The sequence below is a fragment of the Oncorhynchus masou genome, unplaced genomic scaffold (assembly GCF_036934945.1).
Source record: "Oncorhynchus masou masou isolate Uvic2021 unplaced genomic scaffold, UVic_Omas_1.1 unplaced_scaffold_1278, whole genome shotgun sequence".
Classification (NCBI taxonomy): Eukaryota; Metazoa; Chordata; class Actinopteri; order Salmoniformes; family Salmonidae; genus Oncorhynchus; species Oncorhynchus masou.
The window spans coordinates 116,353-132,761 of NW_027002617.1; the positions used below are offsets into that span (position 1 = coordinate 116,353).

A 16,409-nucleotide genomic window follows, 5' to 3' on the forward strand; every position below is an offset into this window, starting at 1 on the left:
TCCCTCTCTCCATTTTCTCTCTTTCCCCTCTCTCCATTTCTCTCTTTCCCTCTCTCCATTTCTCTCTTTTCCCTCTCTCCATTTTCTCTCTTTCCTCTCTCCATTTCTCTCTTTCCCTCTCTCCATTTCTCTCTTACCTCTCTCCATGTCTCTCTTTACCTCTCTCCATGTCTCTCTCTTCCCTCTCTCCATGTTCTCTCTTCCCTCTCTCCATTTCTCTCTTTCCCTCTCTCCATTTCTCTCTTCCCTCTCTCCATGTCTCTCTCTTCCCTCTCTCCATTTCTCTCTCTTCCCTCTCTCCATTTCTCTCTTCCCTCTCTCCATTTCTCTCTTCCTCTCTCCATTTCTCTCTTTCCCTCTCCATTTCTCTCTTTACCTCTCTCCATTTCTCTCTTTACCTCTCTCCATTTCTCTCTTCCCTCCATTTCTCTCTTCCCTCTCTCCATTTCTCTCTCTTTCCCTCTCTCCATTTCTCTCTCTTCCCTCTCTCCATTTCTCTCTTTCCCCCTCTCCATTTCTCTTTCTTTCCCTCTCTCCATTTCTCTCTCTCTTTCCCTCTCTCCATTTCTCTCCATTTCTCTCTCTTTCCCTCTCTCCATTTCTCTCTCTTTCCCTCTCTCCATTTCCCTCTCCATTTCTCTCTCTCTTTCCCTCTCTCCATTTCTCTCTCTCTATTCCCTCTCTCCATTTCTCTCTCTTCCCTCTCTCCATTTTCTCTCTCTTCCCCCTCTCCATTTCTCTCTTTCCTCTCTCCATTTCTCTCTCTCTTCCCTCTCTCCATTTTCTCTCTCTTCCCTCTCTCCATTTCTCTCTCTCTTCCCTCTCTCCATTTCTCTCTCTTCCCCCTCTCCATTTCTCTCTCTCTTCCCCCTCTCCATTTCTCTCTTTCCCTCTCTCCATTTCTCTCTCTCTTTCCCTCTCTCCATTTTCTCTTTCCCCCTCCATTTCTCTCTTTCCCCCTCTCCATTTCTCTCTTTTCCCTCTCTCCATTTCTCTCTTCCCCCTCTCCATTTTCTCTCTTCCCTCTCTCCATTTCTCTCTCTTTCCCTCTCTCCATTTCTCTCTCTTCCCTCTCTCCATTTTCTCTCTCTTCCCTCTCTCCATTTCTCTCTTCCCTCTCTCCATTTCTCTCTCTCTTTCCCTCTCTCCATTTCTCTCTTTCCCTCTCTCCATTTCTCTCTCTCTTTCCCTCTCTCCATTTCTCTCTTTCCCCTCTCCATTTCTCTCTTTCCTCTCTCCATTTTCTCTCTCTATTCCCTCTCTCCATTTCTCTCTTCCTCTCTCCATTTCTCTCTCTCTTCCCTCTCTCCATTCTCTCTCTTTCCCCCTCTCCATTTCTCTCTTTCCCTCTCTCCATTTCTCTCTCTTTCCTCTCTCCATTTCTCTCTTTCCCTCTCTCCATTTCTCTCTTTCCCTCTCTCCATTTCTCTCTTTCCCTCTCTCCATTTCTCTCTTTCCCTCTTTCCCTCTCTCCATTTCTCTCTTCCCTCTCTCCATTTCTTTCTCTCTCTTCCCCTCTCCATTTCTCTCTCTCTTTCCCTCTCCATTTCTCTCTCTTTCCCTCTCTCCATTTTCTCTCTTCCTCTCTCCATTTCTCTTTCCCTCTCTCCATTTCTCTCTTTTCCTCTCTCCATTTCTCTCTTCCCTCTCTCAATTTCTCTCTTTTCCCCTCTCCATTTCTCTCTCTCTCTTCCCTCTCTCCATTTCTCTCTCTTTCCCTCTCTCCATTTCTCTCTCTTCCCCCTCTCCATTTCTCTCTTTCCCTCTCTCCATTTCTCTCTCTTTCCCCTCTCCATTTCTCTCTTCCCTCTCTCCATTTCTTTTCTCTTTCCCTCTCTCCATTTCTCTCTTTTCCCTCTCTCCATTTCTCTCTTTCCTCTCTCCATTTCTCTCTTTTCCCTCTCTCCATTTCTCTCTTTCCTCTCTCCATTTCTCTCTTTTCCCTCTCTCCATTTCTCTCTTTTCCCTCTCTCCATTTCTCTCTTTTCCCTCTCTCCATTTCTCTCTTTACCTCTCTCCATGTCTCTCTTTACCTCTCTCCATGTCTCTCTCTTCCTCTCTCCATGTCTCTCTTCCCTCTCTCCATTTCTCTCTTTCCTCTCTCCATTTCTCTCTTCCCTCTCTCCATGTCTCTCTCTTCCCTCTCTCCATTTCTCTCTCTTCCCTCTCTCCATTTCTCTCTTCCCTCTCTCCATTTCTCTCTTCCCTCTCTCCATTTCTCTCTTTCCTCTCTCCATTTCTCTCTTTACCTCTCCATTTCTCTCTTTACCTCTCTCCATTTCTCTCTTCCCTCCATTTCTCTCTTCCCTCTCTCCATTTCTCTCTCTTCCCTCTCTCCATTTCTCTCTTTTCCCTCTCTCCATTTCTCTCTTTCCTCTCTCCATTTCTCTTTTCCCTCTCTCCATTTCTCTCTTTTCCCTCTCTCCATTTCTCTCTTTTCCCTCTCTCCATTTCTCTCTTTACCTCTCTCCATGTCTCTCTTTCCCTCTCTCCATTTCTCTCTTTCCCTCTCTCCATTTCTCTCTTTCCCTCTCTCCATTTCTCTCTTTCCCTCTCTCCATTTCTCTCTTTCCTCTCTCCATTTCTCTTTCCCTCTCTCCATTTCTCTCTTCCCTCTCTCCATTTCTTTCTCTCTCTTCCCCCTCTCCATTTCTCTCTCTCTTTCCCCCTCTCCATTTCTCTCTCTCTTTCCCTCTCTCCATTTCTCTCTCTCTTTCCCTCTCTCCATTTCTCTCTTTCCCTCTCTCCATTTCTCTCTTTTCCTCTCTCCATTTCTCTCTTCCCTCTCTCAATTTCTCTCTTTCCCCCTCTCCATTTCTCTCTCTCTTTCCCTCTCTCCATTTCTCTCTCTCTTTCCCTCTCTCCATTTCTCTCTCTTCCCCCTCTCCATTTCTCTCTTTCCCTCTCTCCATTTCTCTCTCTCTTTCCCTCTCTCCATTTCTCTCTTCCCTCTCTCCATTTCTTTCTCTCTTTCCTCTCTCCATTTCTCTCTTTTCCCTCTCTCCATTTCTCTCTTTCCTCTCTCCATTTCTCTTTCCCTCTCTCCATTTCTCTCTTTTCCCCTCTCTCCATTTCTCTCTTCCCTCTCTCCATTTCTCTCTTTTCCCTCTCTCCATTTCTCTCTTTTCCCTCTCTCCATTTCTCTCTTTTCCCTCTCTCCATGTCTCTCTTTACCTCTCTCCATGTCTCTCTTTACCTCTCTCCATGTCTCTCTCCTCTCTCCATGTCTCTCTCTTCCCTCTCTCCATTTCTCTTTCCCTCTCTCCATTTCTCTCTTCCCTCTCTCCATGTCTCTCTCTTCCCTCTCTCCATTCTCTCTCTTCCTCTCTCCATTTCTCTCTTCCCTCTCTCCATTTCTCTCTTCCCTCTCTCCATTTCTCTCTTTCCCTCTCTCCATTTCTCTCTTTACCTCTCTCCATTTCTCTCTTTACCTCTCTCCATTTCTCTCTTCCCTCCATTTCTCTCTTCCCTCTCTCCATTTCTCTCTCTTCCCTCTCTCCATTTCTCTCTTTCCCCTCTCTCCATTTCTCTCTTTCCCTCTCTCCATTTCTCTCTTTTCCCTCTCTCCATTTCTCTCTTTTCCCTCTCTCCATTTCTCTCTTTTCCCTCTCTCCATTTCTCTCTTTACCTCTCTCCATGTCTCTCTTTACCTCTCTCCATGTCTCTCTCTTCCCTCTCTCCATGTCTCTCTCTTCCCTCTCTCCATTTCTCTCTTTCCCTCTCTCCATTTCTCTCTTCCCTCTCTCCATGTCTCTCTCTTCCCTCTCTCCATTTCTCTCTTCCCTCTCTCCATTTCTCTCTTCCCTCTCTCCATTTCTCTCTTCCCTCTCTCCATTTCTCTCTTTCCCTCTCCATTTCTCTCTTTACCTCTCTCCATTTCTCTCTTTACCTCTCTCCATTTCTCTCTTCCCTCCATTTCTCTCTTCCCTCTCTCCATTTCTCTCTCTTCCCTCTCTCCATTTCTCTCTTCCTCTCTCCATTTCTCTCTTCCCTCTCCATTTCTCTCTTTCCCTCTCTCCATTTCTCTCTTTACCTCTCCATTTCTCTCTTTACCTCTCTCCATTTCTCTCTTCCCTCCATTTCTCTCTTCCCTCTCTCCATTTCTCTCTCTTCCCTCTCTCCATTTCTCTCTCTTCCCTCTCTCCATTTCTCTCTCTTCCCTCTCTCCATTTCTCTCTTTTCCTCTCTCCATGTCTCTCTTCCCTCTCTCCATTTCTCTCTTTCCCTCTCTCCATGTCTCTCTTTTCCCTCTCTCCATGTCTCTCTTCCCTCTCTCCATTCTCTCTCTTCCCTCTCTCCATGTCTCTCTCTCTTTCCCTCTCTCCATTTCTCTCTCTCTTTCCCTCATTTCCTCTCTCTATTCCCTCTCTCCATTTCTCTCTCCATTTCCTCTCTCTATTCCCTCTCTCCATTTCTCTCTCTTCCCCTCTCCATTTCCCTCTCTCTTTCCCCCTCTCCATTTCTCTCTCTCTTCCCTCTCTCCATTTCTCTCTTCCCTCTCTCCATTTCTTCTCTCTCTTCCCTCTCTCCATTTCTCTCTCTCTTCCCTCCTCCATTTCCCCCCTCTCTCTTTCCCCTCTCCATCTCTCTCTTTCCCTCTCTCCATTTTCTCTCTTTCCCCCTCTCCATTTCTCTCTTTCCCTCTCCATTTCTCTCTTTTCCCTCTCTCCATTTCTCTCTTCCCCTCTCCATTTTCTCTCTTCCCCTCTCCATTTCTCTCTCTTTCCCTCTCTCCATTTCTCTCTCTCTTCCCTCTCTCCATTTCTCTCTCTTCCCTCTCTCCATTTTCTCTCTCTTCCCTCTCTCCATTTCTCTCTCTTTCCCTCTCTCCATTTCTCTCTCTTTCCCTCTCTCCATTTCTCTCTCTTTCCTCTCTCCATTTTTCTCTCTTTCCTCTCTCCATTTCTCTCTCTATTCCCTCTCTCCATTTCTCTCTCTTCCTCTCTCCATTTCTCTCTCTTCCCTCTCTCCATTTCTCTCTCTTTTCCCCCTCTCCATTTCTCTCTTTTCCCTCTCTCCATTTCTCTCTCTTTCCCTCTCTCCATTTCTCTCTTTCCCTCTCTCCATTTCTCTTTCCTCTCTCCATTTTCTCTCTTTCCTCTCTCCATTTCTCTCTTTCCCTCTCTCCATTTCTCTTTCTCTCTCCATTTCTTTCCCTCTCTCCATTTCTTTCTTCCCTCTCTCCATTTCTTTCTCTCTCTTTCCCCCTCTCCATTTCTCTCTCTCTTTCCCCCTCTCCATTTCTCTCTCTCTTTCCCTCTCTCCATTTCTCTCTCTCTTTCCTCTCTCCATTTCTCTCTTTTCCCTCTCTCCATTTCTCTCTTTCCCTCTCTCATTTCTCTCTTCCCTCTCTCAATTTCTCTCTTTTCCCCCTCTCCATTTCTCTCTCTTTCCCTCTCTCCATTTCTCTCTCTCTTTCCCTCTCTCCATTTCTCTCTCTCTTCCCCCTCTCCATTTCTCTCTTTCCCTCTCTCCATTTCTCTCTCTCTTTTCCCTCTCTCCATTTCTCTCTTCCCTCTCTCCATTTCTTTCTCTCTTTCCCTCTCTCCATTTCTCTCTTTTCCCTCTCTCCATTTCTCTCTTTCCCTCTCTCCATTTCTCTCTTTTTCCCTCTCTCCATTTCTCTCTTTCCCTCTCTCCATTTCTCTCTCTTTCCCTCTCTCCATTTCTCTCTTTTCCCTCTCTCCATTTCTCTCTTTTCCCTCTCTCCATTTCTCTCTTTACCTCTCTCCATGTCTCTCTTTACCTCTCTCCATGTCTCTCTCTTCCCTCTCTCCATGTCTCTCTCTTCCCTCTCTCCATTTCTCTCTTTCCCTCTCTCCATTTCTCTCTTCCCTCTCTCCATGTCTCTCTCTTCCCTCTCTCCATTTCTCTCTCTTCCCTCTCTCCATTTCTCTCTTCCTCTCTCCATTTCTCTCTTCCCTCTCTCCATTTCTCTCTTTCCCTCTCTCCATTTCTCTCTTTACCTCTCTCCATTTCTCTCTTTACCTCTCTCCATTTCTCTCTTCCCTCCATTTCTCTCTTCCCTCTCTCCATTTCTCTCTCTTCCCTCTCTCCATTTCTCTCTCTTCCCTCTCTCCATTTCTCTCTCTTCCCTCTCTCCATTTCTGTCTTTTCCTCTCTCCATTTCTGTCTTTTCCCTCTCTCCATGTCTCTCTTTTCTCTCTCTTTTTTCCCTCTCTCCATTTCTCTCTTTTCTCTCTCTCCATTTCTCTCTTCCCTCTCTCCATTTCTCTCTCTTCCCTCTCTCCATTTCTGTCTTTTCCCTCTCTCCATTTCTCTCTTTTCCTCTCTCTCCATTTCCCTCCCCTCCTTTACAGGGTCGGGAGCGTTGATGATAACAGTGGCTGGTCTGAAGCTGCTTCGTTGTCCTACAGCAGCCCCACCTACCAGTACATCACAGTACTCTTCACCGTCCTCTTCTTCACCTTCGACTACGCAACCTATCAGAGACCCTGCTGCTAGACCTCTTCCTCATGTCCATCGTTTTCAGCAAGGTGAGTGGAACTAAGGGAGCTGATACCTGGGAGATGTTTTATTAGGGCAAGTAGAGCTGACCCCATTTCAGTCGACTGGTCGATTTTGTTTGGTCGACCAAGATTTAGGCTGCTGGTCGACTGAGATTGTTTTAGTCGAGCAGTGGTTAATGTTTACAACAACAACGATGGTACAGCAGACATGTCTGATTCACGCCTGTCTGAGTGGACTAATCCATTGTGGAGGCCTGGCTCAGTGGACTAATCCATTATAGAGGCCTGGCTCAGTGGACTAATCCATTATAGAGGCCTGTCTCAGTGGACTAATCCATTGTGGAGGCCTGTCTCAGTGGACTAATCCATTGTGGAGGCCTGTCTCAGTGGACTAATCCATTATAGAGGCCTGTCTGAGTGGACTAATCCACTATAGAGGTCTGTCTCAGTGGACTAATCCATTGTGGAGGCCTGTCTCAGTGGACTAATCCATTGTGGAGGCCTGTCTCAGTGGACTAATCCATTGTGGAGGCCTGTCTCAGTGGACTAATCCATTGTGGAGGCCTGTCTCAGTGGACTAATCCATTATAGAGGTCTGTCTCAGTGGACTAATCCATTGTGGAGGCCTGTCTCAGTGGACTAATCCATTGTGGAGGCCTGTCTCAGTGGACTAATCCATTGTGGAGGCCTGTCTCAGTGGACTAATCCATTGTGGAGGCCTGTCTCAGTGGACTAATCCATTATAGAGGCCTGTCTCAGTGGACTAATCCATTATAGAGGCCTGTCTCAGTGGACTAATCCATTGTGGAGGCCTGTCTCAGTGGACTAATCCATTATAGAGGCCTGTCTCAGTGGACTAATCCATTGTGGAGGCCTGTCTCAGTGGACTAATCCATTGTGGAGGCCTGTCTCAGTGGACTAATCCATTGTGGAGGCCTGTCTCAGTGGACTAATCCATTGTGGAGGCCTGTCTCAGTGGACTAATCCATTGTGGAGGCCTGTCTGAGTGGACTAAACCATTGTGGAGGTCCGTCTCAGTGGACTAAACCATTGTGGAGGCCGCGGGGATGACACATCCGTATCACCAGCAGTAAATTTACTGTTACCATAATTTCTAATCTACAATGTTTGTTTGGTTATGGTCATTTCTGTTAATTCATTCAGTATATTATTATTGTAGGAGTGGACACGTTGTTTACACAGCGAAAAACCTCGGCTACGCTTGTGAGGAAATAGTTTATTTCATTCCATTTATTCATTGTCTTTTTTAGTTTTGGAGCGCTCCTGTCAATCTTGAGTAAGGACACACACCTGATTCCACGTATAGAAGTAGGACTGGTCTGCCTGTGTCGGGGACTGGTCTGCCTGTGGTCTGCCTGTCGGGGACTGGTCTGCCTGTGTCGGGGACTGGTCTGCCTGTGTCGGGGACTGGTCTGCCTGTGTCGGGGACTGGTCTGCCTGTGTCGGGGACTGGTCTGCCTGTGTCGGGGACTGGTCTGCCTGCGTCGGGGACTGGTCTGCCTGCGTCGGGGACTGGTCTGCCTGCGTCGGGGACTGGTCTGCCTGTGTAGGGGACTGGTCTGCCTGTGTCGGGGACTGGTCTGCCTGGGACTGGTCTGCCTGCGTCGGGGACTGGTCTGCCTGCGTCGGGGACTGGTCTGCCTGGGACTGGTCTGCCTGTGTCGGGGACTGGTCTGCCTGACTGGTCTGCCTGTGTCGGGGACTGGTCTACCAGGCCTGTGTGCAAATGGAGACCTATAAATGTGCCCATTTGGGGATCTGATAGTATTTCTGATTGTCTTAACTCATCACTGTGGAACTTCTCAAAGTCAGATTTTCTTCACCTCAAACAGCAAGTAAACAAAGTGTGTTTTTTTTTTTTTACATCCATTGAGAGTGACAATAGTTCCTCCAACGTGGCCTATTTGAAAAACCATTTCCAGCTCTCTCCATTTCGATAACCACTCAGCATGAAAGGGGGAAATGATGTCATGCTCTGAAACGGCATGAAATAGGCCTACCTGATTACTAATTATTCTTTGGTCGAATAGCCTACAGCCGTGTCTGTCTGTCTGTCCAGAGCTCACTGGCCCAAATAGCCTACAGCCGTGTCTGTCTGTCTGTCCAGAGCTCACTGGCCCAAATAGCCTACAGCCGTGTCTGTCTGTCTGTCCAGAGCTCACTGGCCCAAATAGCCTACAGCCGTGTCTGTCTGTCTGTCCAGAGCTCACTGGCCCAAATAGCCTACAGCCGTGTCTGTCCAGAGCTCACTTGCCCAAATAGCCTACAGCCGTGTCTGTCTGTCTGTCCAGAGCTCACTGGCCCAAATAGCCTACAGCCGTGTCTGTCTGTCCGTCCAGAGCTCACTGGCCCAAATAGCCTACAGCCGTGTCTGTCTGTCCATCCAGAACTCACTGGCCCAAATAGCCTACAGCCGTGTCTGTCTGTCCGTCCAGAGCTCACTGGCCCAAATAGCCTACAGCCGTGTCTGTCTGTCTGTCCAGAACTCACTGGCCCAAATAGCCTACAGCCGTGTCTGTCTGTCCGTCCAGAGCTCACTGGCCCAAATAGCCTACAGCCGTGTCTGTCTGTCCGTCCAGAGCTCACTGGCCCAAATAGCCTACAGCCGTGTCTGTCTGTCTGTCCAGAGCTCACTGGCCCAAATAGCCTACAGCCGTGTCTGTCTGTCCAGAGCTCACTGGCCCAAATAGCCTACAGCCGTGTCTGTCTGTCTGTTTCCAGTTTTCTAGCATGAGCTTTGGCTGGACTAAGTTGATAGTTGATACAATGTTTCCAGTTTTCTAGGATGAGCTTTGGCTGGACTAAGTTGATAGTTGATACAATGTTTCTAGTTCCTTCCAGACAGGCCATACATTTGATACAATGTTTCCAGTTTTCTAGCATGAGCTTTGGCTGGACTAAGTTGATAGTTGATACAATGTTTCCAGTTTTCTAGCATGAGCTTTGGCTGGACTAAGTTGATAGTTGATACAATGTTTCCAGTTTTCTAGCATGAGCTTTGGCTGGACTAAGTTGATAGTTGATACAATGTTTCCAGTTTTCTAGCATGAGCTTTGGCTGGACTAAGTTGATAGTTGTAACAATGTTTCCAGTTTTCTAGGATGAGCTTTGGCTGGACTAAGTTGATAGTTGATACAATGTTTCCAGTTTTCTAGCATGAGCTTTGGCTGGACTAAGTTGATAGTTGATACAATGTTTCCAGTTTTCTAGCATGAGCTTTGGCTGGACTAAGTTGATAGTTGATACAATGTTTCCAGTTTTCTAGCATGAGCTTTGGCTGGACTAAGTTGATAGTTGATACAATGTTTCCAGTTTTCTAGCATGAGCTTTGGCTGGACTAAGTTGATAGTTGATACAATGTTTCCAGTTTTCTAGCATGCGCTTTGGCTGGACTAAGTTGATAGTTGATACAATGTTTCCAGTTTTCTAGCATGAGCTTTGGCTGGACTATGTTGATAGTTGATACAATGTTTCCAGTTTTCTAGCATGAGCTTTGGCTGGACTAAGTTGATAGTTGATACAATGTTTCCAGTTTTCTAGGATCTGCTTTGGCTGGACTAAGTTGATAGTTGATACAATGTTTCCAGTTTTCTAGCATGAGCTTTGGCTGGACTAAGTTGATAGTTGATACAATGTTTCCAGTTTTCTAGCATGAGCTTTGGCTGGACTAAGTTGATAGTTGATACAATGTTTCCAGTTTTCTAGGATGAGCTTTGGCTGGAATAAGTTGATAGTTGATACAATGTTTCCAGTTTTCTAGCATGAGCTTTGGCTGGACTAAGTTGATAGTTGATACAATGTTTCCAGTTTTCCAGCATGAGCTTTGGCTGGACTAAGTTGATAGTTGAAACAATGTTTCCAGTTTTCTAGCATGAGCTTTGGCTGGACTAAGTTGATAGTTGATACAATGTTTCCAGTTTTCTAGCATGAGCTTTGGCTGGACTAAGTTGATAGTTGATACAATGTTTCCAGTTCCTTCCAGACAGGCCATGCGTAACCAATGTGATTTATAGGATCATTATTTTCAGCAGGAGATTGTCTACCTGCAGGCTGCCATGTTTTTATTTGTTGGCTTTTATGTAGACTATTTTCACATCGTTGATAACGGAAGATACTGTTTGATTCATATCATTTTGATTTAAAATTGATTAACCACATGACATTGATTTTGACATATGAAGACCTTTATTATAAATTAAATTAAACTGTTCCACGAAGAAAAAAATCATTACTGACATGCAGATCAGTAGAGATGGTAGGATGACATGGCACTCCAAATGGAACAGTAGAGATGGTAGGATGACATGGCACTCCAAATGGAACAGTAGAGATGGTAGGATGACTTGGCACTCCAAATGGAACAGTAGAGATGGTAGGATGACATGGCACTCCAAATGGAACAGTAGAGATGGTAGGATGACTTGGCACTCCAAATGGAACAGTAGAGATGGTAGGATGACATGGCACTCCAAATGGAACAGTAGAGATGGTAGGATGACATGGCACTCCAAATGGAACAGTAGAGATGGTAGGATGACTGGCACTCCAAATGGAACAGTAGAGATGGTAGGATGACTTGGCACTCCAAATGGAACAGTAGAGATGGTAGGATGACATGGCACTCCAAATGGAACAGTAGAAATGGTAGGATGACTGGCACTCCAAATGGAACAGTAGAGATGGTAGGATGACTGTTGTCCAAATGGAACAGTAGAGATGGTAGGATGACATGGCACTGTCAAATGGAACAGTAGAGATGGTAGGATGACATGGCACCCAAATGGAACAGTAGAGATGGTAGGATGACATGGCACTCCAAATGGAACAGTAGAAATGGTAGGATGACTTGGCACTCCAAATGGAACAGTAGAGATGGTAGGATGACTTGGCACCCAAATGGAACAGTAGAGATGGTAGGATGACATGGCACTCCAAATGGAACAGTAGAAATGGTAGGATGACTTGGCACTCCAAATGGAACAGTAGAGATGGTAGGATGACTTGGCACTCCAAATGGAACAGTAGAGATGGTAGGATGACATGGCACCCAAATGGAACAGTAGAGATGGTAGGATGACATGGCACTCCAAATGGAACAGTAGAAATGCCTAGGACTCCAAATGGAACTGATCTGATGACTTGGCACTCCAAATGGAACAGTAGAGATGGTAGGATGACTTGGCACTCCAAATGGAACAGTAGAGATGGTAGGATGACATGGCACTCCAAATGGAACAGTAGAGATGGTAGGATGAATGGCACTCCAAATGGAACAGTAGAGATGGTAGGATGACTTGGCACCCAAATGGAACAGTAGAGATGGTGGATGACTTAGCACTCAAATGGAACAGTAGAGATGGAGGATGACTTGGCACTCCTGGCCCAAATGGAACAGTAGAAATGGTAGGATGACTGTCACTCCAAATGGAACAGTAGCGATGGTAGGATGACTGGCTCCAAATGGAACAGTAGAGATGGTAGGATGACTTGGCACTCCAAATGGAACAGTAGAAATGGTAGGATGACTTGGCACTCCAAATGGAACAGTAGAAATGGTAGGATGACTTGGCACTCCAAATGGAACAGTAGAAATGTTGTCTGACTTGGCACTCCAAATGGAACAGTAGAGATGGTAGGATGACTTGGCACTCCAAATGGAACAGTAGAGATGGTAGGATGACTTGGCACTCCAAATGGAACAGTAGAGATGGTAGGATGACTTGGCACTCCAAATGGATCAGTAGAGATGGTAGGATGACTTGGCACTGGCCCAAATGGAACAGTAGAGATGGTAGGATGACTTGCACTCCAAATGGAACAGAGAGATGGTAGGATGACTTGGCACTCCAAATGGAACAGTAGAGATGGTAGGATGACTTGGCCCATCCAAATGGAACAGTAGAGATGGTAGGATGACTTGGCACCAAATGGAACTAGAGATGGTAGGATGACTTGGCACTCCAAATGGAACAGTAGAGATGGTAGGATGACTTGGCACTCCAAATGGAACAGTAGAGATGGTAGGATGACTTGGCACTCCAAATGGAACAGTAGAGATGGTAGGATGACTTGGCACTCCAAATGGAACAGTAGAGATGGTAGGATGACTTGGCACTCCAAATGGAACAGTAGAGATGGTAGGATGACTTGGCACTCCAAATGGAACAGTAGAGATGGTAGGATGACTTGGCACTCCAAATGGAACAGTAGAGATGGTAGGATGACTTGGCACTCCAAATGGAACAGTAGAGATGGTAGGATGACTTGCTCACTCCAAATGGAACAGTAGAGATGGTAGGATGACTTGGCAAATGGAACAGTAGAGATGGTAGGATGACTTGCACTCCAAATGGAACAGTAGAGATGGTAGGATGACTTGGCACTCCAAATGGAACAGTAGAGATGGTAGGATGACTTGGCACTCCAAATGGAACAGTAGACATGGTAGGATGTCTAGCACTCCAAATGACCAGAGATCACTCCAAATGGAACAGTAGAGATGGTAGGATGAGTTGGCACTCCAAATGGAACAGTAGAGATGGTAGGATGACTTGGCACTCCAAATGGAACAGTAGAGATGGTAGGATGACTTGGCACTCCAAATGGAACAGTAGAAATGGTAGGATGACTTGGCACTCCAAATGGAACATGGCCGTGTCTGTCCTGTCCGTAGAGATGGTAGGATGACTTGGCACTCCAAATGGAACAGTAGAGATGGTAGGATGACTTGGCACTCCAAATGGAACAGTAGAGATGGTAGGATGACTTGCACTCAAATGGAACAGTAGAAATGATAGGATGACTTGGCACTCCAAATGGAACAGTAGAAATGGTAGGATGACTTGGCACTCCAAATGGAACAGTAGAGATGGTAGGATGACTTGGCACTCCAAATGGAACAGTAGAGATGGTAGGATGTTGGCACTCCAAATGGAACAGTAGAGATGGTAGGATGACTTGGCACTCCAAATGGAACAGTAGAAATGGTAGGATGACTTGGCACTCCAAATGGAACAGTAGAGATGGTAGGATGACTTGGCACTCCAAATGGAACAGTAGAGATGGTAGGATGACTTGGCACTCCAAATGGAACAGTAGAGATGGTAGGATGACTTGGCACTCCAAATGGAACAGTGGCACCAAATGGAAATGGTAGGATGACATGGCACTCCAAATGGAACAGTAGAAATGGTAGGATGACTTGGCACTCCAAATGGAACAGTAGAAATGGTAGGATGACTTGGCACTCCAAATGGAACAGTAGAGATGGTAGGATGACTTGGCACTCCAAATGGAACAGTAGAGATGGTAGGATGACTTGGCACTCCAAATGGAACAGTAGAGATGGTAGGATGACTTGGCACTCCAAATGGAACAGTAGAGATGGTAGGATGACTTGGCACTCCAAATGGAACAGTAGAGATGGTAGGATGACTTGGCACTCCAAATGGAACAGTAGAAATGGTAGGATGACTTGGCACTCCAAATGGAACAGAAATGGTAGGATGACTTGGCACTCCAAATGGAACAGTAGAAATGGTAGGATGACTTGGCACTCCAAATGGAACAGTAGAGATGGTAGGATGACTTGGCACTCCAAATGGAACAGTAGAAATGGTAGGATGACTTGGCACTCCAAATGGAACAGTAGAAATGGTAGGATGACTTGGCACTCCAAATGGAACAGTAGAAATGGTAGGATGACTTGGCACTCCAAATGGAACAGTAGAAATGGTAGGATGACTTGGCACTCCAAATGGAACAGTAGAAATGGTAGGATGACTTGGCACTCCAAATGGAACAGTAGAAATGGTAGGATGCTTTGGCACTCCAAATGGAACAGTAGAAATGGTAGGATGACTTGGCACTCCAAATGGAACAGTAGAGATGGTAGGATGACTTGGCACTCCAAATGGAACAGTAGAAATGGTAGGATGACATGGCACTCCAAATGGAACAGTAGAAATGGTAGGATGACTTGGCACTCCAAATGGAACAGTAGAAATGGTAGGATGACTTGGCACTCCAAATGGAACAGTAGAAATGGTAGGATGACTTGGCACTCCAAATGGAACAGTAGAGATGGTAGGATGACTTGGCACTCCAAATGGAACAGTAGAGATGGTAGGATGACTTGGCACTCCAAATGGAACAGTAGAGATGGTAGGATGACTTGGCACTCCAAATGGAACAGTAGAGATGGTAGGATGACTTGGCACTCCAAATGGAACAGTAGAAATGGTAGGATGACTTGGCACTCCAAATGGAACAGTAGAAATGGTAGGATGACTTGGCACTCCAAATGGAACAGTAGAAATGGTAGGATGACTTGGCACTCCAAATGGAACAGTAGAAATGGTAGGATGACTTGGCACTCCAAATGGAACAGTAGAAATGGTAGGATGACTTGGCACTCCAAATGGAACAGTAGAAATGGTAGGATGACTTGGCACTCCAAATGGAACAGTAGAAATGGTAGGATGACTTGGCACTCCAAATGGAACAGTAGAAATGGTAGGATGACTTGGCACTCCAAATGGAACAGTAGAAATGGTAGGATGACTTGGCACTCCAAATGGAACAGTAGAAATGGTAGGATGACTTGGCACTCCAAATGGAACAGTAGAAATGGTAGGATGACTTGGCACTCCAAATGGAACAGTAGAGATGGTAGGATGACTTGGCACTCCAAATGGAACAGTAGAAATGGTAGGATGACTTGGCACTCCAAATGGAACAGTAGAGATGGTAGGATGACTTGGCACTCCAAATGGAACAGTAGAGATGGTAGGATGACTTGGCACTCCAAATGGAACAGTAGAAATGGTAGGATGACTTGGCACTCCAAATGGAACAGTAGAAATGGTAGGATGACTTGGCACTCCAAATGGAACAGTAGAAATGGTAGGATGACATGGCACTCCAAATGGAACAGTAGAAATGGTAGGATGACTTGGCACTCCAAATGGAACAGTAGAAATGGTAGGATGACTTGGCACTCCAAATGGAACAGTAGAAATGGTAGGATGACATGGCACTCCAAATGGAACAGTAGAAATGGTAGGATGACTTGGCACTCCAAATGGAACAGTAGAAATGGTAGGATGACTTGGCACTCCAAATGGAACAGTAGAAATGGTAGGATGACATGGCACTCCAAATGGAACAGTAGAAATGGTAGGATGACTTGGCACTCCAAATGGAACAGTAGAGATGGTAGGATGACTTGGCACTCCAAATGGAACAGTAGAGATGGTAGGATGACTTGGCACTCCAAATGGAACAGTAGAAATGGTAGGATGACTTGGCACTCCAAATGGAACAGTAGAAATGGTAGGATGACTTGGCACTCCAAATGGAACAGTAGAAATGGTAGGATGACTTGGCACTCCAAATGGAACAGTAGAAATGGTAGGATGACTTGGCACTCCAAATGGAACAGTAGAAATGGTAGGATGACTTGGCACTCCAAATGGAACAGTAGAAATGGTAGGATGACTTGGCACTCCAAATGGAACAGTAGAAATGGTAGGATGACTTGGCACTCCAAATGGAACAGTAGAAATGGTAGGATGACTTGGCACTCCAAATGGAACAGTAGAAATGGTAGGATGACTTGGCACTCCAAATGGAACAGTAGAGATGGTAGGATGACTTGGCACTCCAAATGGAACAGTAGAGATGGTAGGATGACTTGGCACTCCAAATGGAACAGTAGAAATGGTAGGATGACTTGGCACTCCAAATGGAACAGTAGAGATGGTAGGATGACTTGGCACTCCAAATGGAACAGTAGAGATGGTAGGATGACTTGGCACTCCAAATGGAACAGTAGAAATGGTAGGATGACTTGGCACTCCAAATGGAACAGTAGAAATGGTAGGATGACTTGGCACTCCAAATGGAAAGGTTGGCAGA

The 16,409-nt window shown here is 45.9% G+C and overlaps 1 pseudogene; it reads left to right on the forward strand.

Moving 5' to 3' along the window:
- LOC135530156 (pecanex-like protein 1) overlaps positions 1-16,409 on the forward strand; it is a 116,548-nt pseudogene that overhangs the window by 74,518 nt on the left and 25,621 nt on the right.